The 26,375-nt window shown below is 36.8% G+C and overlaps 1 protein-coding gene across 19 annotated transcripts in view; it reads left to right on the top strand.

Annotated features, from left to right (window-relative positions):
* The window catches only part of PHF21A (PHD finger protein 21A), a 195,675-nt gene that overhangs the window by 6,134 nt on the left and 163,166 nt on the right, over positions 1-26,375 (top strand). For 13 of the 19 annotated variants that reach the window (XM_047693821.1, XM_047693818.1, XM_047693820.1 and 10 more), the window contains 2 exons: positions 23,204-23,244; positions 24,603-24,714. The gene's annotated coding sequence lies outside the window, so the exon portion shown is untranslated. Of the gene's footprint in view, positions 1-16,811; positions 16,953-23,203; positions 23,245-24,602; positions 24,715-26,375 lie in introns of all 19 variants that reach the window. The other 6 variants (XM_047693802.1, XM_047693812.1, XM_047693810.1 and 3 more) reach the window with 3 other exon arrangements.

Raw genomic sequence — 26,375 nt, 5'->3', positions numbered from 1 at the left:
CTGCAGATCCAAGTGTTGTTAACCATGTGCATCTCTGAAGCAGCATACTTACAAATCAAACAGTAGTTGATTCTTTCACTCAATTAACAGTCAAGCCCTAGACAGGTTTTTTTAAGATTTTAAATAAGTATCAAAAACTTCAGAGTAATGACAATAATTTCCTGATAAAAGTGGGTGATAGTAACCATGGCAACTGTTATCTGGCCTTATGGCCAGTATGTTGTATTGATGAAGTCTCAGATCCAGTAGTAGCCTGTCACTTTTATGGTGAAATGTAGTAACATGTGTTGCAGGTGATTTTTAGCTGGATTGTGTTAAATTTGTGTGCCAGCTTATCTTTCCTTGTTAGGAATTTCTTGGACCATATTCCACAGCATGTTTGTGAAGGTGCTGTTGCCTGAAAATAACCCACCACCTGTGTTAGGCCTCCTGATGCAGATTGCACTTAGTTCTTTCCCAGCCTCCTTCCTCAGTCTTGCAGAAAATAGGGGTGTGTGTAGAAACTATATATAAATAAATAACAGCTCAAAGTTATCTATTTGGACATGTTATTGATAGTTTAAAAAAAATCTTTTAGATGAGAGAAATGGGAATATTTTTTTCCCCCAAGTGTTCTTTCTGGAAACTTGTGTGTGTGTGTGTGTGTGTGTGTGTGAGTGAGTGAGAGAGAGAGAGAGAGAGAGAGAGAGAAATGAGGGTTTAGGAGCAGAGGGCATAGATATTGAGTAAGGACTTGACAAAAGAGAAACTTAAGTATTAATTGTTTTGTGTGTGTGGTGGTGTTATGTGTACCTATTACTATAAGAATGTTTTTCTTAGTCGACATTATTAGAGTATGGGAAATGTATTTGTATGAGATTTTCTGCAAGAAAATTATTTATAAAATATAACTTGAAAGACTGTTAAGAGAAAACCTGGTAAAACTTTCTTGGGGGAGGGGAACAGAGAACTTTGAAACTGATCAACCACACTTTAAAAAAATGGCTTTAAAAATGATGTTTTAAAAAATAATTTAAAAATTGTATGAAATCTTCTTGCTTTTTAAGCATTTCTTTTATTGCTTAGCCTGTGTAAGATTTTTCTAATGTGAAAATGTTGATGTAAATATTCATTGATACTTTTTCCAGTATGTGGTAAAGAAACTGCCGGAGCAGAGAGCAAACAGGTTAGATCTGAATTTCACTAGACCCTGATAATAAGATCTAGTGAAACTGTGCTTAAATAGTTCAGACTTTCTTAAAACTTACTGTGATAGGGTGAAGTGGTTTACTTACTACATGTCCCAGGATGCATTTCGGGTTTTTGCTTAACTCCGGATTAGAGCATTGCATGCTGGGACCTGTAGTTGATTTAAACAGCACAGAGAACCCTTCCCTCTTGTCTACTCCATTTTATACAAACAGCTTCCCAAGCCTCTAAGAACTTTCTGCTAAGTAAAATTTGATTGCTAATGTTATGATTATCATGGTGCTGATATTCTAAAGTGAGTCTTCAGAAACACCCTAGTGTTTTAGTTTACCTTGGATTAGTTTGTTTTTTTTTATCAGCTACTTTAAGATTTACATGTAAAATAACTGATACATGTTTATGTATGTTTGTGTTTATATATTTAAAACTTAGCAGTTGTAAATTTTTTTTGTCTGTGCTGCTATAGATCACTTTATAATTACAGCACACAGATTGCTAATATGGGCATTAGGAGGTTATTATTATAGGGCCTGATACATATGCTGTTCTCTTTTCTTTGAATGGGGCCAGTTACTCAGTGCCCGTATTTAAATTTAGAGTTTATTTAAAAATTATTTTGTAATAATGGTCAATGTCTTGAGTCTTAGTGTTTTTTAAATGGAAGATGGATTCCTGAAAATAAATATGGTTTCGATGTAAATTTAATACTCATAGATATAATCTGAAAGGTAGAGGAAAAGGTAAGGTTTCTTTAATAATTTGTATTTTCATTTGTAAAATTTAAATTTCTCTTCTTTCTCTTCTTTTCTTTGAAGTTCTGATACTTTATTAGTGAATATCAGAATGTTGTTGCAGGGATTAGTTGTTGAAATCTGTGAAAGTGCTTAGCACAGTGCCAGCCACATAAAAAAGCCTCAGTAAATGTGTAGAATTAGCAGCAGCAGCAGCAGTAGTGGTTCTTGTTATTAAATAAATAGCATGCCTCACATTTTTTCCTCTCTTTTTACATTATTATTTGAACAGAAGCCCAGCCTGTTCTGACAAGACCTTGAGATTTTTGGCCTATGGTAATGATATGGCAGTTCCTTAGAATTTTTTGCTGTCCAAAAGATGTCTTTGCACCTCAGTTTCTCCCTAAGTGATGTATGCCTGTAGTTAGCTACGAGCCAGTCACAGACTTTTTGACCAGGATTCAGCTGTGCCTGTTCAGTACTCGTTGCCACTGTACCACAGCCATTGGTTGACTTTGGAAAGTTCAAAAGATAATAAAAATGTTTTTGTTCATAATGTTTGCACTGGTAAAATACCCAAACTAGTTGATTAATGAAAATAAGATGCTGCAAAAATGTTCCTCATGTCCCAGTGTATGTAACCTTGAAAAACTCTGCTGTGTTTAGAAGCACGAACCAAGCTATCGCCATAGTTTACAGTGTTAACAGGACTGGTGTATTGGAGGCCAGTGAGCAGCCCCAGAAAGAAAATGTAGTTTCAGGTCCGTGGGTTGTACTTAAAATGTTAGGTTCAAAAAAATCATAAGTCTTTACATTATTTTTCTCTTTTAGGACACTCTAACTTCTTTTAGGCTCTTGAACTTGTAGGATATTTTTATCTGCATGGCTGGTCTCTTTTAGCTTTTTGAGAAGGGAAAGGGACATCTGGGAATATTGAAAAATGTAAGTGTAAGTTGTGATGTATGTGCCTTAGTTTGAGGGTATACAGAATCGATATAGTGTCTTTCTTACCTGCTTGGCCCGTATCTATTCCAGCTTTTCCCCTTGTGTGGAGTCCCTGGAATAATATTGCTGAGGGCTGCTGTGTTTATTTAAGAGAATTCTGCCTTTAGTAGTGATTATTTAAGTATTTGTTCACAAAACAAACCAACCCACTGTAATAATACTAACCTTTTTTTCTCTTATAAATATGAACTGAAATTTGTTAATATTTGTATTTTAGACATTGAATAGGTTCTTTAGCTATGTCAAAAATTTGTGGGATCTGAGCCAGTAATGGTGCCACATCACGAGTGGCTTTATCTTCTATTAACTTGACTTTTTAAGACCTAACATTAAAATGAAATAAACTCAGTGGTTACCAAGAAGTTAAATACAAAGGACTAAGTATAAGGGGTAAAATTGTTTCTAGAGTTAATTGGTCAGTGCAGGAAAGATCAGATTTGGATGAATGTTCCTCATCTACATTTTATAATTACACACGTGTGTAATTCTTAATACACTAAAGTTGGAAATAAGGAGAGTAAAACTGGGCAGCCATATGTAATCCCTGTAGAGTCCTCTGACACACCTAAAGTATTGAGCACAGTTTTCTGTCTTTTTTTAATGAAATGTCCCAGGCCAATGGAAATGAAACAATTGTGATGATGTCAGAGGACTTGGCCCTAAGACCAGTCCTATCACTAGTTGTGTGCTCTTGGGAAATTCAGCCTGCTGGGCATTAGTTTTTGCAGTGGTAAGTTGGGGATAGTGGTAAAAGGCGGCTTCACAATGATGTTAAAAGGACTGGATGAGATAATACTGATGAATGCACTTTATGGACTAAAGTAGTATATATAAATTGAGTTTGTAATCACTAATAAATGCCTGAATTTTAAGGTATTTCTCTGTATTGTGTTAACAATGTTAGTATTTTTTTTTAAAGATTTTATTTATTAATTTGACAGACAGATCACAAGTAGGCAGAAAGGCAGGCAGAGAGAGAGAGGAGGAAGCTGGCTCCCTGCTGAGCAGAGAGCCCGATGCGAAGCTCCATCCCAGCACCCTGGGATCATGACCTGAGCCGAAGGCAGAGGCTTTAACCCACTGAGCCACGCAGGCGCCCCAACAATGTTAGTGTTTTTTTAAAAGTTTAAATACAGGAGTTAGAATCATATCATATTTGGTGATCTGAATACCCCCTGCCCATGGTCAGCAGACAAGTTCTTAACATGTTTACAGCATAGATAGTGACAATATGCACTGATGCGTTTGTGTGTGTGTGTATATCTGTATAATATACACAAATGTCATAAATGTACTGGTGTGTTGTTATGGTAATGCAAGTTTTCGATTATGGGCTTTTATATTGAAAACTATTTTTATGTGTTAATATACAAACTTACGCAAATACACATATTCTATAAATATATAAGGATTTATAAAGATATAAAATTGAACGTTTGGCAAGTTGAGAACTGTTCTTGTACCATAAAGGTATGTTGTTTTAATAACAACAATAATAATGATTTTATATTTACTATTATATATAGAGTTAAGCTCTTTTGTATATAGTATCTCATTTAATTGTAATCCTCAGCAATATTACAAGGATTTACTATTACTATTGTATCCTTATTTTAGAGATAAGGAAATGAAGCCCTCCTTGGGATCACGTAGGTGTAGCAAATGCTACAACCTGAATTCAAGCCCAAGTTTGACTCCAGAGCCTCTTCTCTTAAGAGTCCATAATATTGTACTAAACTTTTAATTCCTCTAGAAACCTAGAAAGTGAATTTCTAAAGAAGTTTTGAATTTACTACAGTGTATCATCTTGAGACTGTTTCCTGCTGGTTTTGGTTGGGTTAAATTGAGTATTTTGGAAATAGTAAGCATTGGAATGGAATGGAAATGAAGGTATTTGAGTTAGTGCCTGTTTTGCTCATCACTGTATGCCAATTGTGAAGCATAGGGCCTACCACGGAGTGGGGACTGATACCTATTTTTTAAGGTTGGAATTTGGGCACTTTAGCATCATAGGCTATTTTATACTTTTTTTTTTAAGTAAGTGCAGATATTTTACATTTGCTGTTTTAATTAGTTCTTATGTAACTACAACATTTTAGAGGGTTTGATGAGAAATGTTCTTTTTTTTAAAGAAATATTATAAAGGCAGTGCATCTGAATAATTCTAGCCATATAGATATGTATAAAGTAGAAAGTGAAAGTCATCCCATTCTACTTTTAAATTTTTCTGTGCATTAAATATGTATTATATATATCCATTTCAAAAATAAATAGAGTTATACCATAATACTGTCTTAAAGTTTACTTTTTTCAAGTGGCTATTTAAAAAACTTGCTTTTGAAAATAAAGCTCAGGTGGAAAGTGGGAGTGAGGTTGGAAGGAGAGAGGTAAGATTTATACATTAAGATTATAAACTTAAACTCTAGACTGGTTATTACTTATGGGGCAGAAAGCATTTTAAGATTTTTTTAGTTGTGTATAATGCCTTAGAGATGGTCATTGTTATTTTTAAAACTTTAAAAAATGTTAACCAATTTAAAATGGCAACACCATTTTCTGTCCTGTGCAAGTAATTTAAGAGGCATCATTTCAGAATTAAGTTCTACTAGTTTATTCTTGTAGCTACTATTTATAAAGAGATCAATTATGATTTCACATGACTTTTTTTTTAAACCAGTGGGTTCTCCTCTTGGTTGGTTAGAGGCATTCATTCAACATTTACAAATTGAAATAGCATTTTAAGGCTGAGAAAATAATTGTAATATTTTAATTAATGGAAACTCAAACCAAGTACTGCTTAATCGGCATTCAGATAGATACCCTTCATAGGAATTAGTGCTGGTACTCACATCTTTATGTCAGTAATGTTGGCTGACCTCACCCCCATCCCTATCCCTACTCACTCAACCACTACCAAATGCTATACCGATAACCCACCATTTTTTCAAGTGACAAAAAAAATTGAGTACATGGTGTAAAATAAGATATCCTCAAGCCCTTATAATTTACATTAAATGTAATTTTTTGATTCTGGCTTTGAGAGTTTTATCTTGTTGCTAAAGCTATTATTAGTCATAATTCACCTTTATAATTTTTAGATTAAAAAAATTTATATCGTAGGTAATAAATTTTTCATATCAGAAGTTTTAAAAAAGAGTCTTCCTTGTCCTAGAATGTACGTTTCTTTAGACTCATATTTAGTGAAGTGATGACACCTGGCCTTAAAATTCCAAGAATTAGATCTGACAGGGCATAGCAGTTTATTTAAACTACAGTATAGTCAATTATTTATTTACTTATTTATTTGAGAGAGAGGGAGGGCACCCAGGAATGGGAGTGGGGGTGCTAGGGAAGCAGAGGGAGAGGGAGAGCGAGAATCCCAGGCAGGCTTCATGTCCAGAGTAGAGCCCCATCTCACAGCCCTGAGATCATGACCTGAGCCGAAATCAATAGTCGAATGCTTTACTGACTGAGCCACCCAGGTGCCCCCAGAATAGTCAGTTTTAACATACCAATTCAAGAGTTTTCTCATTGGCAGCATTCATATGTGCTTTTCATTTTGTGTGGCTCAGGCCATGCCCTAGAAAGTATTTTATTATTTCTCAGAATAGTCTTATAAGTATACAGAGGGCTCAGTTCATGTCATGGATGGTTAAACTGAGGCAGAGACAAGAATTCAATTAAGTGAATAGCAGAGCCTGATTTTCCTCTCTTACTCTTTGACATTCTTAGCCTGTTGTCTCCAAACTTTAAAAAATGACTGATAGCAGTAAATGTATATTTATATGTAATTTTCTGAATTAATGTATGTTTCAAAACATAGAGAAAAGTTGAAATTTGAAAAAAGGGTGATATTTAAAAATAGAAGTTGCAGTAATTCCTTCCATGTCCTCCTTTCTTCTCCGGGGTGGGTGCACCCACTTGGAGACTAGTGCTTTAGATAGGCCATTCTTCTGCGGAAGAGGCAGCCATGGGGACACCTGGAGGACAGTTGGCACAAGGTGTGGGGCTTTTAAGTTGGAGTGATCTCTTGCAGCTTTTTAATTTTAAAGAAACACAGCCTTTCTTTCTGTGAAAGGCTGAAAGACTGAGAGTAAAGGCCTTGAGAGAGGTGAGCTTAAAAGACGGAGATAGAAGCCTTACTTGTTTTCTTCCGAGTTGACCAAAGGGAAAAGGCTGCCTACCCTGTCAGCTCTTACTCCCACTATAGAGATGGCAGTGCCTTTTTCTGTTGTTGTTAGGCAGTTTATAGAACGCAGGATAGCTTGGTAAGCGTCTTCTCTGTGCCTGATATGACGTAACATTGTGGAGTATGCAGCATGCATGTTAAGTACAAGTGGTTGTATTTGGCTTGTTGCTGCAGCATTTTTGAGGATGTCTTAAAAAGCAGTTCTCATTCGATAGAGTTGGAGATGTGCAAATTATTGAAATCATCATTTCATGAAGCCCAAACTTTGTAACTTGAATTATTCTATTTAGTATTTGTTTATTTCTCTCCTTTCCTTCTCCCCTCCCTCCCTCCACACCCCCCCCCCCCCCCCCCAGTACTTCAGAGCAGAATTCTTTTTCTGAAAGGAACAGATGCTGTTAACTTATCAGGACTTGATACTAAAAAGCCTACAAAAATCTTTGTGCTGCTTATTTTCTTTATTTAATCTATATGCAAAGCATATTGTAATTATTGCTGTTAGAGGGTTTTAACTGATGGTTCCCCACCCTTTCTGTGCACAGGGGAGATAGATTAGGAATGCCAAATGGACAACTTGGTATAAAGAAATAATGACCACTGAAATAAAACAGGAGTTCAAATAAAAAGCAAACCACATACAAATGTAGAATGAAAATATCTTTTAGTAAAATGTTAGCATGCTGTACTTGGAACAGATGCCACATTAATTCAAAAGAGAGCCCAGAAAATGTGGCAACTTTACGATGTCAATGGAGAGAGCTGCAATAGTTCCTTTTCTCATTGTGTCAAGTTCTCAGTACCTCCGGGTCCAGTCCTGTTCTTCTGTATTTATTTTTCTGGATGTATTCCATGTTAGCATACAAATAATAAATCCATGCTCATTGTTTTTGTTTATGTAATTAAATATATTATCATACTAGTAGATATTAGGGTAGCAAGCCCAGTAACTCGTAACAGTAACGATTTTTGTTTCAAATATGTGTATCAAAATATTCAGAATCTGAGGTAAAAATTGATTTTTCTCTCATCTTTTAAGGCACATTTATGATAATAAGGTAGTCTAAGAACTGAGACTTTCAAAGAGGCCTATGCTTTTTTCTTTTCTTTTCTTTTCTTTTTCTTTTCTTTTTTTTTTTTTTTTTGAGGCCCATCCTTTTTTGAATGTAGAATTTGGACAAGTTACAAAACTATGAGAATTTTGCATTTTTTTCTCATTTAAATTTGTAGTTATCATTGGACATTTGTTATGATTTTTAAGTAGCTTAGATTCATTCATTCCTTTTGCGGTGTTCTTTATGGTGTTTGGGAAGAAGGAGAAAGGGTGTTGGAAGGGTACTACCATACACACTTGGATACTTCCAGGCTGACGTTCGTTTTATAGAGGATTGCACTGGGACATCTCTGAATTGCCTTCTTGTTGCAATGCATGGCTAATGTGATTCTGAACGTGGAGAGAGATGGGCTGGGGGTTCTTAACCAGACTTAAAGTATACCACTTCCTGAGCAGTGCAGTGACCTAATCACCAGGCATGTGTCCTTTGCGCCTGTAAAGTCTGGCGGGCATGCTTAGAAGAGTACTGCTAGTTTTCTCTTAATTAGTCAAAGCACGAAGGCTCACAGTCCAGTAGTTTTGTTGAAGAGGTTAAAAGTTTTGTTTTCATGCAATCCAGGTGAAGGGAAGTTTTTAGCATGGCAGTAAATAAAGCTCAGTGGTTGGGTATCCGTGCTGAAGCTGGAGCCAGTTTGCATAGGCTCAAGTCCTGGCTTTGCCCCCTATGAGCTCTCTAGTAATGGTCAAATCACTTCACTGTCTGTGCCTCTGCCTATGTAAAATATGAATAAATAATAGTAGCCGTATGGGTGCCTGTGTGGCTCAGTGGGTTAAGCCTCTGTCTTCAGCTCAGGTCATGATCTCAGGGTCCTGGGATCGAGTCCCACATCGGCTCTCTGCTCAGCAGGGAGCCTGCTTCCCCCCCCCTCTCTGCCTGCCTCTCTGCCTACTTGTGATCTCTTACTGTGTGTCAAATAAAAAAAAATAATAATAAAAAACAATAGTACCCATAGCCTGAGGTTGTTGGGAGGAATTAATATGTTAATGTATAAACTGCAATAAGTTCTTGACACATATAGTATGTACTAAATAAATGGTAACTGTTGTTAGGTATTACTTAACCTTCATTCTCAAGTCCTTTCTTCTCTCCTCAAGGCTTGAGACAAATGTTGCATAATGGGAAAAGAGCCTGAGCTTTGTGGTCTGACCCCTCAATTGGAATCTCTGTACAACCACTTAAAGTTGAGTGTGTGACCTTGGACTAATTATTTAAGCTCCCTTCAACAAAGATGTCTCTCATACATGCTGTATACCAATCCCCATGCTATTCATTTGGACTTCAGTTTCTTCATCTGTGTTGTAGGGTTGATAACACCAACCTCTGGGATTGATGTGAAGATAAAATGAGGAAATTTAAGACACTTGATAAGTAATAACTGCTGTTATCATTGTTATGGTTACAGTCCCTCTAAAAGTTTATGGGGGAAGAGTAAATATGGAACAGCTTAGCTGGAAAGGAGGTTTTTTTCCCCCTGAAATGTCATGGTGAGAAAAGGTATGGGTGGGAAAAGTGTATCTAATGAGTCCTTGTTTGTGAAAGCTCTGGGAGAAATAGAAAATATGTGGGAATATGTCAGTTTTAATAGACTTTAAAAAATATTGTAGGGCACTTTAAAAAAACTCTTAGTGATATAATAAGCCTTTTCTTGTACCAGCATAGTGATGTGGTTTACAGTAGGTCATTTAGCATGGAGTCAGTGGTAGACTGGGCATTCTAACTCAGAAGTCTAAAATCCTAATCAGCTGCTCAGTCCCTTGGGTCAGCTGCTCAGGACAAAGTGTGTGCTTAACCCTGAGAACACATGCTTGAATGGAATAACTAGTGGAAACAATTGTAGAGGCACACAAATGCTTTCTAGTAATGATGGACATCATTTATTTGCCTTCTGATTTTGGGCATTTTGCCTTTGTGAAATTTCTTCTCATCTGGTGCCTGGTCTTATGGCAATTGTTATTTTCTTTCTATATTTAATTGTCGTATGTTACCTGTATTGAGCCTAGAAACTGGCCTGAGGACAAGTTGGTTATGAGAAAAGCCACTCTTTAAGTTTCCGCCTTACAATGATCTCAGACTTAAGATATTTTGGTAAAGTATTTGAGTTTTTAATATGTCCATTAGTGGGCATGTGTGCATGTGTGTGTGTAGGTATCTATCTGGTAAGTGAAATAAGTTGTGAGGGAGGGGGAATGATCATTAAGTGTGACATAGAATTGATTTTATTTATTCACTACCAATTTGGAGCTGAAACTTTTTTGATCTTTGATCTGCATAGTTTTTTTCCCTAGGGTTCAGCAAATGTATTTACAGTAGCTTACCACAACACCCTGAATATGGCATGTGTTACCACGGATGAGCATTTGAGTTAAAGTAGAATAATAGCTTCCATTAACTTTTTGTTCTTACTTACCCAACTGTACCAGTTCATAAAGGCCTAGAAGGTGGATAGGAGCATTTACTAGGTTTTATTTTGTCTGTGCTCCTAAAACAACGTTTCTGCTTTCTGGGCAGAAATTCCAGCAAGTTTGTTTTGATAACATGCTTGTACTTTATCTCAACAAATATATAAAAAAAATCGAACAGTTTTATAGCAGGCTGTATCGTTTTCTTTTGTTTTTTCTTTTTCCTTTTTTTTTTTTTTTAAGTAGGCTCTACGTGGGGCTTGAACTCAAAACCCTGAGATCAAGACCTGAGCTGAGACTGAGAGTCGGATGCTTAACTGACTGAGCCACCCAGGCACCCCAGTATAGTTTTCTTTCATTTAAAAAAAATTGTAATATTACTTTACAATTTCTAGAGTGGTCAGTAAGTGAAGCTTTGTAGTTTTAGAATTAGCATAGTGTATGCACAGTATTAAGGTTTCTTTATGCAGGGCTTACAAAAAAGTTGCTTCTCTTGGGTGAATGGAATTGTAGAAAGTTCAGAAGTGTATTTCATTTTAATAAATAGAGGAGTTAGAAATAGACCCTATGAGGCCTTCAAGGTTGACTTAAAGAATTGTACAATTTTGAAAATCAGTCTGTCTCTGATCAATTTGTAAAAGTTGGGCCATTCATGTCAGGGCTGAACTCCTACTAGACTTATTTGGGAACTTGTCTCATTCAGCTTTGTATTAGCTGCCTCACAGACGCACATCGATTGCACATACTCCCTCCATTGCCTTTCCTCGCCCCTCTTCTTAGCTATCTCTTTGCTATCTCTTTGCCGTCTCTTCTCTGTGTACGCTGTCCTGTCTGCTGTGCATCACTGCCTCCAAAGCCACCACTGTTGTCTTCTCTCTCTCTGAAAAACAATACAAAACACCATTGTAATTATTAGTTTTTAAACAGAGCTCTTATCAGGACCTTAAGGCTTTAACAGTTTGTGGACCTCCTTATTTTGGGCCCTCAGCCAGGAGTTGGATAATTGATAGCTTAAAATCACTTGTGGGGTGCCTGGGTGGTTCAGTGGGTTGGGCCGCTGCCTTCGGCTCGGGTCATGATCTCAGGTCCCTGGGATCGAGTCCCGCGTCGGGCTCTCTGCTCAGCGGGGAGCCTGCTTCCCTCTCTCTGCCTGCCTCTCCATCTGCTTGTGATCTCTCTCTGTCAAATAAATAAATAAATCTTAAAAAAAAAAAAGAAAAAAAATCACTTGTGAAGTAACTGAGTATTTGTGGAACATTTTATATCTGGATGGAGGAAGAGAATAGAAAAAGACCTTTTACCTCAGAAATTGCTGTATTTTCTGGTAGGGGGTGAGGTAGGGGCATTGTCAAGAAAGGGGAGCTTTGAAGTTACTTAAACTAAGATGAGGGAAATAGGAAGCATTAATTGATTAGATGGTTCTCAGTACTCCTGTGGACCTAACTAGAAAAGAATTTGGAAATTCTGGTGTTGCTGACCCTAAAAGTATTCTGGTTTAGTATGAGAGGACTAGTAGAATTTTTTTCTTTACTTTGTAAAATGCAAAATATGGCTATTGTGCCTTGTTTTTAGGCATTGATTGCATTTCATTAATTGGTAATTGCAAAAAAAAAATTGGTAGTTGCAAAATAGCAGATCATTTCCTCTCCAGATTTCTCGTAGTGGTTTTGAATTGTTAACTGAATTGTTTTGGTAAGTAAAGTAAAACTTGGAATTAGTTGTGGTTAAATGTTAATGGCTGTATTGGATTTAAATTCAGTAGCATATTTGAGACAAGAATTTTAACTTTATAGGATTTTTAAAACTTCTTTTTATGGAAACTTAAAAACATATGCAAAAGCAGAGTGAATAGTATTAGCAAATGCCACATACCTCTTAACCCAACTTCAAGTTATCATTTTACCAATGTTTACAGTGTGTGAAACATACAAGGAAAGTACTTTTATGTTTTTAAAACGGTCAGTACAAATAGATCTGTTGATATACTCAAAAATGTGTATATTTTGTGCGAGAATGTTAACTCTTTTCATACATTGTAAATTCAATGCCGATTATCACCCTTTACCATAATACTGCTTTCATTTGTCTTTTAACTTATTGGAGGTGTCTGAGCCACTACTAACTTAACAGAGAACCACATCTGCTGGAAAGATTGCAGTTTTCTTGTGCCTTCTGTCTGTAGAAACTTATGATTATTAGTTTTTTTGAATTTACTATCCTTCTTAGTTACATTTTATTGTATGTACACTTGCCTATCGGCAACTTTCGTATGAACCACCAATAATGGTCTTTCCTAGAGTATGTAGAGCAACTTAAAATTGGAAATTCTTAGATCTTGTTCTGCATATTCTCCTTTGAATATTCTGTTTTTCTTTCCTATTTGTATGTACCAACTGACTAAGGAATACATGTTATAGCATGTAAAATAGTTTGTTAAGGAGGGAATTTTGACTCTCTGCTATCCTTGGACGTGGTAACGGTGAACAGGAGCTTAAGTTGTTTTCTCCCTTGTTCACTCCCCTTTGGAGGGGTAGTAAGTCCTGTATGTGCCTGCAGTTGTGGGGCCTATTCATTACTAGTCAAGGTGATGGTAGCCTTATTTCTGAATTTTTTTTGCTTTTATTAGTTTAAATTAGACCCACAGGGGTAATTATCCTACCCCAGTGCATGAGAAGGCATAGTCACTGGGTGTTGTGCATCTGAACCCCCGCGAAGTGCATTGAGAAGGTATCTCTAACGTTACGATGCTGTTTGGCATATTTAGTTTAGTGTAAGGAGTGTACTTATTTAACAGGACCGCTAATAAGCTTCCCCTACACCAAAGGTATATTTTTTAAAAATTATACTTAAGATGACTTTGTAGTATTCCCCAGTAGAGTTCATCCAGAGCAGCAAAATCTTTCTAAAATAAAACTTATTCCTTTAACCGGTATTCATTTAAGTGGGTTTCTCTGTACTTGGTTTCCATGGAAATAGCGAATAGCTAACGTTATTTATAAGGTAGAAGTAAAATAGGGTGCCTAATGGGACCCCATGCTGCTCTGATGAAGAGACTTAGGAAAAAAATCCATGCTCATGGGATTTTTTTTTTTAAACAAGGTTAATGGAAGCCCTGATTTCTGTCTTCTGTAACAGAACATATTTTTGGTTTTAAAGGCTAGCATTAATATCAAGCAAACTTCTTCTTCTTCTTCTTCTTCTTTTTTTTTTTTTTTTTGGTGTATATTGCTTTCACTTTCAACTTTTAGGACCACTTACTTATCAGCACGATTGAGGCTTTATGCTTCAGACTCGTGTTTCTTTGTGGTTTTTGTTTCAAAAGTTAAAATCCCCAGCATATTGGAGCTTTTTCAATTTCTCATTGACATTTCAATGTACAGATACAAAGCTAAATGTTCATTAATGGTAGCAGCAATAGTAAAGAATCAGTACGTTGGACTACATAGTTTGGTGTTTGTTTTTACTGTGAATATTATGGAACCATATTTAGTTTTCAGGCCTTAAGTCAGGGTGCTTTTTTATTTGTGTTGTACAGCTAAACCAGTGTAGAGAGAAAAGATTCTAATTTTCTCTTGGGGTTAGAAAGGAGGGAAATCTTTTTTTTTTTTTAAATTTTTTTAATTAATTTTATTTTTTATAAACATATAATATATTTTTATCCCCAGGGGTACAGGTCTGTGAATCACCAGGTTTACACACTTCACAGCACTCACCATAGCACATACCCTCCCCAGTGTCCATAATCCCACCCCGCTCCCAACCCCCCTCCCCCCATCAACCCTCAGTTTGTTTTGTGAGATTAAGAGTCACTTATGGATTGTCTCCCTCCCAATTCCATCTTGTTTCATTTACTCTTAAAAGGAGGGAAATCTTAATTTCTCTTTCTTTAAAAAAAAAAAAAAGATTGTTGCCAAAGCATTTTAATTGAAATAAATGTTAATTCTTTTAGTCTTTGAATGTGGATTTGGACTAAACCTTGGCTTTTTCCTCATTTCTTCGGTAAGGCCTACTCTTAGGTTTCTAGGCCTACAGCGAAGCCTTGCATTTCTTAAGCCCCTTCAAGTGAAAGAATATCACTCCCTTTGTGTTTGTGATTGTGTGTGTGTGTGTCTCACTAATTTTTCTGTAGCCTGAAAGGCACCTGCTCATTTTCCAGCCTGGTGAATACAGCAGTGCTATATTGAGAACTGAGGCAGTATGGAACACAATAAGGTGCTATAATTTTTATTTAGTTAGTTTTGGTCGTCCTTGGTAGCTTGTGATTGTTACTGTTTGTCTGGAAGTACTCTGGCATTATTCCTGGCTATCAGTGCAGCAGGAGTTTTCTTCTGTGTTTTAAAAGCAAGGGTTGTAGTGTACTTAGGGCTCTTCAGGAGAGGAGTTTTTGTTTTGTTTTGTGTGTATGTGTGTGTGTTTCTTTGGACAAGCTCCCGGCTATACTTGGGTTTACTGTGCTCTAATTTTTAAAAATTTGATGGACTTGATCTTGTTGAATTTTTGTGTGAGGTATTTTACCTCCAGCAATTTTCTAGTTTCTTCTGTACGTATTGGTCGGTGCTATTTTAAAAAAATTTCTCCAGTGTGTCAGTTGTTTTAGTTTAGCTTTTTCTTGTAAATTTTAAAAATCAGGTGTTTACCAGTGACCTTCCTCAGTGACTTTTATTTGGATTGTCTTTGTGCTTTAGAGACATAGGAATTTGGGTCTATTATCCCATTTCTGAGAGAACAAGTCCCAGTTGTTGCAGTTAGTGCAGTAGAAAGGGGTTTTGCAGATACAGTGCTGGGCATTGATCTTCCTCCTTGGTGCTACGGTTTACACCCAGAACACCCATTAGTGTTAATAGGAGACACTTGCTTAAATCCCTGTACACCATGATAAACCCAAACTCTTTTGTGGTGCCTTATAGATACCTGAGTTGTTTTTTTGTTGTTGATGGCAAGAGTTTTGGTCCTGAGGTTAGCTGATTATTAGGATAAGAGTTTGAGTTATCTTGGGATATGGGGTGATTTACTAAGTCTGATCTGTAATTAAGTTTATGTTATGATTAGACTCAGAAAACATTTACAGCTTTGTGAGCTGTGGAAGCTTTTGAAAAAGGATTTTTGTACTTTATAGCATGATGAAGCAAGATTTCTTCTTTCCGTTTATTTCTCCTAGTACTTCTCAACTATAAAATAAATGATTTTACAAGTTTTTATACATATTGCAAGAAGACTTGGTAAAAACTATTCTTTTTATTTGTAAGCCTTCCTGTAATTACTCTCTGGCCTTTAAAGTGTTTTATCAGCTAATGTTGCTCACATTTTCAAACATAGTGTGCACTGTCTTAGAGCGTGGACATTGCAATCACTGGTCAAGTGTTAGAAAATCACTATTTACTGTGATTATCTCTGAATTGTGGATTTTTGGTACTTTCATTTATTTATGCACGGTCTAATGGAAGGATTCCTAGATTGAGAGCAGTAAATCTGGATTTTAGGCTGAGCTTTGCCTCTTACTATCTTTGTAGCTTTTGGCTAGTCATGTAGACTTCTTGGATTGCTGTTCCCCTGTGGAATGAAGGAATGGATTTTGTTCTCTGGGGTGTCCATTCTAGCTGTAGGCTATTTGAAGGCCTACTTTCCTAGGTACTGAAGGTTATAGAGGACTGTAAAGTAGTGATTCCTAATCCCTACCCGTCAGAATCTTCTCGGGGGAGTTAAAATAATACAGATATCTGGGCTCTAAATCAGACATCATGAATTCAGAATTATTAAGGGTAGGGCCTGTGAATTTATGGATTTTTTTAAAGTTTTAGATTTACCCTGATACAAGTTTGAGAACTGCTTGTGCAAGGCATTATTTCTACTCGTGTGTGTGTGTGTGTGTGTGTGTAGTCAGGGAGATAAAACATGCAAGTTATGGTGTGGGACAGTATATGGCTAAATTTTAAGATGAATGTGAGAAATGATTAAGTATCTGAGAATTCAAAGAAAGGAAGAGCTAGGAGTTGAGATGGTTAGGGAAGGTCTCCATTTATCACTGAATCTTTATCTGGACTTGAATGACTGGCTGAGCTTTGGCTAGGTGGAGAGACAGTAAGAAAGGTATTGTTGGCATAAGAAAGAACATCCCCCCAGTAAGTTTGGGGAGGGGAACAATTCTGAGGACAACTGTGGTCTTTATTTTAATATTCTCCTCTTACAGCTGCTGTAGATTTCCTAAACACTTTGAGGGAGTGAACCATGAAGATATTTTATGGAAGAGAGTGTTCCAGTCAGAGGGAAAAGCAAATAGAAGAGCCCTTAGAAGGGAACTTGTTTTGAGTTTTTGAAGTACAAAAAAGAGGTCAGTATGGCTGGAGCAGATTAAGCAGTGGCAGAGGGGAGGAGATGAGGTCTGAGAGTAGCAGAGGCCCAAATCACTTAGTCTTGGGGGCCATTTTAAAGGACTTCAGCTTTTTTTCTGAGGTATTATGGGAAACCATTGGAGGATTTGAATAGAGGAGTAACTGGATCTGTCTTGGATTTTGAAAAGGAACTCTGGCTGCTGAGAGAATAGACTATCGCAAGACAAAGATGGAAAAGAGGGAGGGCAGTTAGGAGGCTGTTGTAATAATCTAAGTGAAAGATGGTGGTGACTTGGATCAAGGAGGCTGTAGTGGAGTTGACACAAGTGGTCAAAACCTGTGTATTTTGGGGTGCCTGGGTGGCTTAGTGGTTTAAAGCCTCTGCCTTCGGCTCGGGTCACGATCCCAGAGTCCTGAGATCGGGCCCTGCATCAGGCTCTCTGCTCAGCGGGGAGCCTGCTTCCCCCTCTCTCTCTGCCTGCCTCTCTGCCTACTTGTGATCTCTGTCAAATAAATAAAATCCTAAAAAAAAACCAAAACCTGTGTATTTTGAAGGTGGAGGCAAGGTGGTTGGCTATTAGATTGGATATAGGGTGTGGAAAAAAGAGGAGAAGAGGAGTGAAGCATGACTTTTAAGGTTTTGGCTTGAAGGGATGGAGTTGCCACTTGCTGAAGTGGGGATGACTCTGAAGAGGAGGTTGGGAGATAGGTTGTCAAGAGTTTACTTTTGAACTTGTTGAGCTTGAGAAACCTATTTGGCAAGTGTTGAGTGGGCAGTTGTGTATATGAGTTTGGAATTCAGGGGAAAGGTCTGAGCTGGAGATAAAAATTTGGGAGTCGCCAGTGTATAGATCCTTTTCTAGCCATGAGAGTGGGCGAGATTACCTGATGGGAAGCGCTCCAAGAACTGAGTCCTGGGGCAGTTCAACATTTCGAGGTCTTGAGAGATGATGTTGCTTCAATAGAAAAGTCTCATCCCTCACTTCCATGTTTGGTCAATAGCATCTCACCCGATGGATCATTCCTTCCTTCTTGAAACCCTTTCTCTCTTGACTCCCAGGACTCTACCCAATCCTGACATCCCTCCAGATCTCTCTGGCCACTGTTCTGTATTTCTTATGCTGGTTTCTTCTCATCACTGGTGATCTTAAGAATGGAAGGAGGGCAAAGCCCTAATGGAGTGAGTCTAGTAGAGGATGGGGAGAAGGAACTAGGGACAGTCATATGGTTAAACACTATAAATGGGAACATAGACATGAGACAGTAACTAGAGAAGGATATGGAGGCAAGGGAGGCCTTTTTTTTTTTTTTTTTTTAAAGATGGAAGAAACAGGGCTCCTGGCTGGCTCCAGTTGGTGGATGTGTAGCTCTTGATCTCGGGGTTGTGAGTTTGAGCCCCATGTTGGGTATGGTGATAACTTAAAAAGTAAAATCTTAAAAAAAAAAAAAAAGGTGGGAGAAACAAAATGATCCAGTAATGAGGGGAAAATTAATGGTTCTTGAAACTGAGAGGAGAAGTGCTAGAGGGATGGCCATGAGAGTGTAAGACTAAGAGGGATGGGGGACACAGGGATGATTATGATATTGGGACCTAAAGGTCTAAATTTCATTAAGCAGGATTCTACTTTTTCTTCTGAGTACTTATTTGCATTTAAATTTATTTCAAACTTATTATGCTTTCTGTTAGAAGTTAGGAAGGGCAGATAAAAAAGCAGTAAAACTTATTGTACATAAGATTAGTGTATCAGCTTGGTGTAGTAGAAGAGAAGAGATTGAATCTTTTGCGTAAGGTGACATTTTAAAGTGTCTTTGAATGACAATTATCTGTGCTATTCTAGTCCCTTATCAAAATTTATGATTGAGCACAGACTATAAACTTAATTGTTTGAATTTGTAGTGGGATGAATTTTAGCCTAATTTAAAACATGATCTAATGTTAAACCTTTTTTCTGCAAAATTTGTTTATTATTTAATATATATGTTCTTCATACACAAAGGTTTTAGATATTTTACAAAAGGTACTTAAGTTGTTATTAATCACCTTTGATTTATTGATGGTATTTTAAATTTTACAACCGTATTAGATATCTGAGTGATTCATTTCTTTACCAGCTCTAATTAAAGCAGCTACCTATGAAGTTCTAGAGAGGTGAACCGTCTTCAGTTTGCAAAAATCACGGGAAATTATGTTAGCAAAATCATATTCACCTTTAAAAGCAAAAATAATTTCATTTAGTCCAACTTACGTCTTTTGAGTGCATTTTTTTTTAAAGATTTTATTTATTTATTTGACAGAGAGAGATCACAAGTAGATGGAGAGGCAGGCAGAGAGAGAGAGAGAGAGGGAAGCAGGCTCCCTGCTGAGCAGAGAGCCCGATGCGGGCCTCGATCCCAGGACCCCTGAGATCATGACCTGAGCCAAAGGCAGCGGCTTAACCCACTGAGCCACCCAGGCGCCCTTGAGTGCATTTTTTAAGAATAAATCTATATTTGAAAAATTTAAGCAAATATGGTTAAAATTTTTAACTACCTCAGCTATGAGTATGAAGAATATGTGAGAAATTAAGTGGACTTTTAATCATCGTAACACGAGGAAATCAAACTTGCATTTCAGACTTAAATACATCTTGCATAAAGGTAGTGTTAAAATACACATTTACATATAGTTTTTTTTTGCTCACTCACTCTTACTAAATTATAGAAATAAAATATTTTTTTTAAAGATTTTATTTATTTATTTGACAGAGAGAAATCACAAGTAAGCAGAGAGGCAGGCAGAGAGAGAGGAGGAAGCAGGCTCCCTGCTGAGCAGAAAGCCTGATGTGGGGCTCGAACCCAGGACCTGGGATCATGACCTGAGCCGAAGGCACCGGCTTAACCCACTGAGCCACCCAGGCGCCCCGAAATAAAATATTTTTTTAAATCAGTTTTCAAATGGTAGTCGATTAATCAGTCTTCAGAAGAAACACTCTAGTAGTTGGGATGCACGGTGTTTAAAAATCACTAGTCTAAAAATGATTGATTTTTTTTTTTTTTTTTTTTTTTTGGTATCTGAACTTCTTTGTAAATCTAAAGGTGTGGGGTCCTCTTCCCAGAATTCTTATACATACAGAACTTAGCATATAGTATTGTAGGGTTGACAAACCCCTTTGAAACCCATTCATGAGGATCCCTTAGGCATGAGGGATCTCAAGTTTTAAAACCTGCCCTGTATAGCTTACTTATAATAACTTTTTTGGAAACTTTATATAGAGACTTTTCAAAAAAGTATTTTGCTAGTATTTAACTGTAGTTTGTTTCTTAGAAGTGTTACTCCTGCACTGGTTAAGAGGCGGTGAGGTCTAGTGGAAAGGCCAGCTCATTCAAGAGGAATCTCAGGGTCTGTAAGCTTTTCTCAAGCTTTACAACCAATTGGATTGTGACCTTCAGGGAAGTCACTTAACCTCTCAGGCTTTGATTTCCTATGTGATATCTACAGTCCCTGCAAGCCATTTTATGAGTAGTTTTATGATATCATGGTTTCATGATATGGTAAAATTCTTAATCAATTTGGGATTGACTCTGCTATTGATTTTTGGAGAAAATGCCCTAGAGGTAAGGTGTACATCCATTGTGTCTTTACTGAATATGACTTTTCAGAAGAGTTAATGTGACTCTACTTTCTCAAATGCCATATAAGTAAAAGTAAAAATCACAGTTCTATCCTGATCACTTTGAGTTTCAACATATTTCATATGATCTGGTTATAAACCATTGTTATTCTGGTGTTGGACTCTCACGTCCAATTCTGTGGCTTGTTTTTTTCATTCTCTAATGTGTTTTTTGAGGAACAGAAGTACTTAATTTAGTACAATGTATCAGTCTTTTCCTTTTCATTACATTTTAAAATGACAATATCTTCCTCTCTCATCTTTTGTTTTTATTTTTTATTTTTTATTTTTATTATTTTTTTAAAAAAGATTTTATTTATTTATTTGACAGATAGATCACAAGCAGGCAGAGAGGCAGGCAGAGAGAGAGAGGAGGAAGCAGGCTCCCTGCTGAGCAGAGAGCCCGATGCGGGGCTCGATCCCAGGACTCCGAGATCATGACCTGAGCCGAAGGCAGCGGCTTAACCCACTGAGCCACCCAGGCGCCCCTCATCTTTTGTTTTTAATCCAAAGTCATTCATTTAACAAATAATGCTGTGGGGGATTGATGCATAAGAAATTATCACCAGCATGAAAAAACTAACAAGAAATGTCTCATAGGAAAAATAAGTCATCAACAGAGTTAAGGGTCCACTCAGTCACTTCATTCATTTAACAAATATTTACTGAACATTTACTATGTTCCTGGTACTGAGTGGTACAGAATCCTGTAGGTACTATCTGTAATGTTAAGAATTCACTTTTTAAAAATTGAGGTGTTACTGACCTGTGACATTATATTAGTTTTTAAGTGTACAGCATAATGTTCGATGTGTGTATGATTTGCAAAATGAATACCACAGTAAGTTTAGTAAACCTACATCACCACACATAGTTAACAATTTTTTTCCTACTGAGAATCTACTTTTAAAAAATAATTTTTTTAAAAGATTTTATTTATTTATTTGACAGAGATCACAAGTAGGCAGAGAGGCAGGCAGAGAGAGAGGGAGAAGCAGGCTTCCCGCTGAGCAGAGATCCTGGCAGGGCTTAAGATCATGACCTGAGCCAAAAGCAGAGACTTTAACCCACTGAGCCACACAGGCGCCCCGAGAATCCACTTTTTAATGACCACATCGTTCTATGGACCTTTGCATGATTTTTTTTTTGGTTGGAAGTCATTCTAATCTTGGTGATTAAAATAGCCATTTATATGGACTTGAGAACTTTCAGAGGTACTGTGCTAAAGAAAAGGCAGGATAAAACAGCAAATTTGAATTTCTTTTGGAAATGAATGTTAACTGCTTGAACTGGGACCCTTTTAAGTTATTTTACTGCATGTTTGGTCTGACTGTACTTGATTAAATAAAAATTTATAATCTGGATGACATGAAGATTTTTTTAAATATATCCCTTGAAATGAGAACATTACTGAAGTAACATCAGTCAACAAACACACTATTTTTAAAAACATAAGGAGGTTTTAGAGCATGCTACGTGGAGTTTGAATAATTTAATAGTAAAATATTAGGAGAAAAGTTTTAATTTTTGTTTCCTAATGTTTTTTAACTGAAAAAGAAGTTTGAAAAAAAAAAAGTTTGGGGTTGGGAAGAGTTAAAAATAAATAATATAGGGGTGTCTGGCTGGCTCAGTCAGTAGAGCATGTGACTCTTGCTTCCAGGATCATGAGTTCGAGCTCCACGCTGGGTGCAGTGATTACATAAAAGTAAAATCTTAAAAAATAAACAAACAAAAGCAAAAAAAAAAAAAAAAAACAACCCCAAAAAACAAACAAAAAAAACCCCACACACAAAAACCAAAAACCAAAAAAAAAAAACAAAAAAACACCCCGAAAACAAAAAACCCTGAAACAAACCAGTATAGCTTGACTTGACTCTTCTAACTTTGAAGTCAACTTAATGGAGTTTAGTTAATCTTAAAAAATGCAATTGATAATAGCATCATTGAATGTTTGATCAAGATTCCCAAAACCTTAATTTTCTTTCTGGCTCTATCACTGATTAAATATGTGGCAGAGAGAAAGGCATGTTTGTGTTACGTAGCTTACAGTCTGAAGTGGTGAGACTTGAAGAATGTAAATGAAAAATGTAATCGAAATTACGATGATACATACAAGACGCTGTGAATTTTAAAGCCTTGTATCAGACAAGTCAATTTCAAGATTAATTGAAAAGCCTTTTAAAGAGGCCAAACTAAGGGTCAGTGCTGTAACCTTAATTTGTTAGTACAAAGCAATGAACAGGGAAGACCATTTGTTGGGGATGAGCTTATATTTGTGTTTTATTTAGATGAGGTGCATTTTATTTTTGTGCGTCCCTTAGGAAAGGGAAACTGTCAACTACTTTTCCTTGTCTTAGAAAAATTGCAGTAAAGTGAAAAATGGAAAATTAGAGATTTAACTGCCTTTGAATTTTTTCCTTGCTGTGAAAACTACTTCTTTTCCCTTTTTTGAGGTGGGGTGGTGGTTAAAGCTGTGGAGATTTTTGTGTGTTTTACTTTTTCTTAAAGTCAGATAGAAGTCTTTAAGTCTTCAGCTTTTGTTCACATGTCATAAGTCCGTGTTTGTAGTCTAATTCCATTTTCCCCTTCTTCTGCTGTAGGGAGCAAGAGAGCTGAAGGAGAGCCTGTTTCCCCAAAATTGGTAAGTACTTTCATGAGGCAGGGATAATGTGCCTGATGCTAGTTGGGTAGTAATTCAAATGATCAGTGATTTTTTTTTTCTTTTTCCCCAAAAAGCTCTCTCCTAGAAATGAGGCTTTACTGTTTGCACTGAGTGAAAGTGAATTTTTGTCTAATTTCACATAGCTATATCTCAAATGCATTTATGTTTCTAATAATACTGCTGGGCTTGCATGTTCCTACATTCGATAACCTGTTAAAATGTAAAGATCCCCTTTGCCAAAAATGTCCTTTATGCAGTGTTTAGAGCTGAAAATTCTAAAGTCAGGAATTTCAAAAGTTTAGGTTCCTATTGTGTTTTGTATTACTTAATATGCTGTTAAATTTGATGGCCTTAGTATGTGTGCAAAATGGCTAGGTTAATGTAACTATGGGAACCTCGACTTTGAAATTTGGGACTCTTAAGCATTTATATCCTTAAATTTAATGCTGGATTGGCTTCATGTCTGATATTACATTTTTAGTGTGTGTTGTTTAGATAATTCTAAAAGAGGAAAAAATAAGAGAGAGAGTGAAATGTAGCAGTGTGGGGGCATATAGGCAAACATATTTTTTTCCTAAGATCTACTTTAGTATCTACTCTGACAGCTTATAGATCAGCACACTTTAATCATTTTTTTGGAATGACTAATTCAGGATTGCAAATCGCACAGGGCAGTCTAGTGACCAAGGATCAAACAAATATTAACCTTATTTGGAGAGCATGTATTAAAATCCAAAATTAAACCAGAGAGCTGGAATAGGATCATTCCCTAATGCAAGGCTACTTCTTTTTGTTTTTGTTTTTTAAATTCTCTCTCTCAAATTTTAATTAATGTAGTGGCTGGAGTAGATATTTGGTTAAGGGTTCTTTTTGATAATTCACTGTCCTTGAGGTGTCTCTCTTATCTTTTAGGGGTTGGGCTTTGAACATGAAAGGGAGGCATTTGAACCAGTTAACCTTGCGTTTTTATTCTACTTGCCTTTCTCTCATGGAATCTTTTAAAATAAATAATCAAGACCCTATAGTCCTTTTCTTTGAGATGTGATAGAATCACAGAATCTTAGAGAAGGGACCCTAGGGCTTTTCTCTTCCAGACTTTTACCGGTGTGGCAGTTTCTTCTCCTGTATTCCTGACAGATTGTTATTCGGGTACATTTTGAATACTACATTTAAAAAAATGTAGCTCATTATTTTCTGTAATGTATTCTGAGGAATTCTAGTTTCTCAGAAGTGAGTAACTATTATTGAGGTGGGATGGGGGTGGGGAAAATGTTCTGTGGTCAAATAATTTGGGAAATGCTGCGTTAAACAAAGTTAAACAGGTTTCTTTACTGCAGGACTTCTCAGAACCTTTAATATGCTAATGTGCATTGTGAATCTCCAAGAGGGGGATATGATATGCAGCATTCTTGAATACTTCTAATGACAGGGAGCCCACTACCTCATAAGGTAACCCATTCCTTTTTCGTACAGCTCTAATCCTTAGCTCTTCCTTAAATTGATCTGAAATCTATCCTCCCATAACTTCCACTTCTATTAAGTGCTTATTGGTTATGCTAAGATGACCACACCCTCTTGTGTTACCCTTTGTGTAGTAAATATTGATATGATTCTGGCCAGGCTTATCTGGACAATTTTTTATCATTAAATAGCATTCTAGTAAATGTGGCAGTCAACTCTAAAATCTCTGCCTCGTTGTCACTGTGCTCTTATATACTACTCTCCAGACTCCATTCTGAATTTCTATGAGTTTTTAAAATTTACTTGCAATGTTCTTAGTGGGTATAGTTGGGCTGATTTTAGTAGACGTGCTTGATTTCTGTAAAGAAAGGTAGGAAATAGAAGAATGTGTATATTAGCTAGGAGTGGGCCCAGGGATATGAGGTAGAAACTACATTTCAGAATGAGCGTTGGTGGTAGAGAGAGATGCAAGACAATGCAGCCGACCATGATGAAGAGGGTGCTGCTGGGAACCCCTGACTTGATGCTGTGTTGCGACGGTGTAACCTGTGTAGGGATTCCTTTTCTTTTTCTAAATAAGGATCTGGCCCCTTCCCCAAAAAACAACACACAGAGGAGAGATTTTTCAAACACATTCAGACATTATCATAAATCTAATTTTGTGTGTGTGTGTGTGTGTGCGCGCGCGCGCGTGTGTATGTGTGTATAAATCTAATCTAATGGTTAGGGCAACATCAGTCTCACTAGCTGAGGTGATTTTTGTCAACAGCTATTAATACCAAGACTTGAGCATAGTAACCTTGCCAGTGTCGGAGGGTAGCCTCTGAAATCAGGATTGCCAAGTTCTTTGCGCAGTAGTATTTTCTGTTGACATGTCGAGAGTCACCAAAGAAGTACTGTCACGAAAATAAGAAAACAAACATTGTATTGTTTTTTTAATGTCATTTTTATTCATTTTAGTAAATACTAGTTTTCATTAAGTGCTGCTAAAGAGCTTTATCATCTGTGATAATTTTTAGCACTATTAGGTTAAAAGTTAAAGATATTATTTATGTCTCTTAGCATTTTTGTGCAAACTGAAACCTGATATTTTAGTGTTTGACATGTGACAAGTAAGGACACATAGATCTGTCAAGACTTTCTACTTTTCTTAAATTTTATTTTTAAGTAGTCTCTATACCCAGTGTGGGGCTCGAACTTATATCCCCAAGATCAAGAATCACACACTCCACTGACTGAGCCAGCCAGACACCCCCTAGTTCTTTTTTTAAAAAATTAAACCTACTCTAAACAGTATTCTGCATAATATATAGATCAAAAGTGGAGTCTTGGGGCACCTGGCTGGCTCAGTCAGTAGAGCATGAAACTTGATCTCAGGGTCATGAGTTTGAGCCCCACATTGGATGTAGAGTTTCCTTAATTAAAACAAAACAAAACACCAACTGGAGTCTTACACCAAGTAAATATTTGGTATAGACAACACTGAGCTGTCCATTTTTAGGGAATTCAGTCTGGGGCACAGTGTTTTATGGACTTATTGTTCATTAATGAAAGTTGGTGGACAACTTGAGTTTTGATGGGAAAAAAGGTTTATACCAATACAGGAACAGAGCAGTGTTTCTTAGCAGTACATTCAGAGGTACAGCGTT

Source organism: Lutra lutra, chromosome 10 (assembly GCF_902655055.1).
Source record: "Lutra lutra chromosome 10, mLutLut1.2, whole genome shotgun sequence".
NCBI lineage: Eukaryota > Metazoa > Chordata > Mammalia > Carnivora > Mustelidae > Lutra > Lutra lutra.
Note: the sequence above shows the minus strand (reverse complement) of the source record. Positions and strands in the feature narration are given on the sequence as shown.